Genomic DNA, 2,266 nt, shown 5'->3' with positions numbered 1-2,266 from the left:
CAATTGTAATCTGTTTGAATTTTCTCTATAGTTGCTAATGTCACACATGTGCAAATCTGAGTATCATTAAATAGTAAGAAAATAAAGTTATGAATAATTTGGTAGAAAATTATTGATTGTCTTCAGGTTAGTTATCTAGTTTGCCATTAAACCCACATTTTAAATAAGCAGTGCAATATCAATAAAGTCACTTCTTCAAAATAATTACCTCTCGTGCCTCTCGAATTTCATCTAGTGTCTTCCGTTCAGTTAATAACAAAAAATCATCCTCAATGGAATAAGCTTTTTCAGTTGGAATCTGACTAAATCGTTGGGACGAAGAATCTTCCACAAGTTTCAAACTTATGCTAGTAAAATTAAAATAATTAGAAATAATATGAAATTACTTGTAAATAACTTAGGAATGAGATAATTCATCATGTACCTTTTTCTTAGATCAGCAACTTCAGGTATGTCGGGATTGATTAATATCTTGGACGCATATAAGGCAATTTATAATAGTAATTTTTACCTAAGAAATAAAGTTTTTAAATTCATGATTATGTCAATATATAAGCATAATCGACGAAATAAAAATATATCTTTTTTGATAAATACATGTAATTGGATTTACCTCCATATGGTTTTATCTTTGCAAGCTAAATCACCATTATAATAATTCTTGAATTAGCTTTCTGTACATACTGCGAAACTTGAACAACGTAATCACCCCACAAACTACATTGTAATTTAATGTTGTTGTAAGCAGGAAAAAATTTAGTACGGAATGCATATACACACACTCACATGCACACGCATACTTTTACTGTAAAAAATATGTAACTATATTATACATATTTGAACTCACTTGCTATCTTGGAGTTCAAGCTCCAGTAATTTTCTTTTACTTCCATTGCTCTCTTCTTTTACATTTCCAATAGTAATCAGCTCTCCAATGATATTTAAAAAATGTCATATAATATAAAAAATGAATAAAACGCCCATAAGTGTCAAATATATTAAAAAATAGTATTGAAATAAAAAAAACAATAAGCAAAACTGTAAAATTATTTTTAAATTCTTGACTTTTTATCTTACCTATTAAGGTAGTTGAGGTGATACGATTAGCAATATATTATATCCCAAAATTCTTGACTTTTTATCTTACCTATTAAGGTAGTTGAGGTGATACGATTAGCAATATATTATATCCCCAAAATCAACTAATCCAAATGAATATATTAAGGTAGTTGAGGTGATACGATTAGCAATATATTATATCCCCAAAATCAACTAATCCAAATGAATAGGAAGGTATTGTAGAATTCTTGCATTCTCTAACAAATGTAGAGTAGAGGAAGTTAATTCTATATGCGTGATCAGTAGCTCTATAATTTCCAGTATTTTCTCCAACACCAAAATTCATAATAAGATAGCAGCTGCCTTCATTCAATAGTGATTTGAATTTATCTATCAATTTGTTCTTGATCGTTGCTTGACAGATAGCAGCTGCCTTCATTCAATAGTGATTTGAATTTATCTATCAATTTGTTCTTGATCGTTGCTTGAATTTTGGCTCCCTTTCATAAAAAAAGAGAATTTCATGAATGTATAATCTTAAACTATTCACATTAAAGGAAAATAATAACTGAACTGAAAAACAGATTATTTCATGAATGTATAATCTTAAACTATTCACATTAAAGGAAAATAATAACTGAACTGAAAAACAGATTATGAAAGGGTGAAAAACATTACCTTTTCATTCAGTAAAAGCAACTCAATAGTGTTGATTACATTCGGAATATTGACAGAGAACGTATCTGACAGAGAAGCCTATCATGGATTTAATAAATTTTACAACATGCCAACAATTTGATAGACCTATTTGTTCGCACATTCATCTTGTGGAAAAGATGAAGAAAAAGGAAACTCTCAGTTTCCACAAAACCCAGAATGTCAGTTTGTGGCTAAGAAATCCTAGCACGTATTTTATGCAGTTGAAGCTTAGTAGCTCATGCAACAAAATAATAGTCCTCGTCCAATCTCCAAAAATTTTGTGAGTGAAGAAAAGACATATTAGTATAATCACACATATTCCAGGCATGGATGGCTATGTTTATGAACAGAGACAAAAAACATGCACCCGCAAACACGCGCACACACACATGGACACACTTAACATACACCAGACAAAGCAGAGAACATGCCTATGGAAACTTCTAAGAAAATTTATCATTATTGCAGTTCTCTATTGTAATTTATAACTTTGTATAACAGGAATACA

The sequence above is a fragment of the Asparagus officinalis genome, chromosome 4, assembly GCF_001876935.1.
Source record: "Asparagus officinalis chromosome 4, Aspof.V1, whole genome shotgun sequence".
Taxonomy (NCBI): Eukaryota; Viridiplantae; Streptophyta; class Magnoliopsida; order Asparagales; family Asparagaceae; genus Asparagus; species Asparagus officinalis.
Note: the sequence above shows the minus strand (reverse complement) of the source record.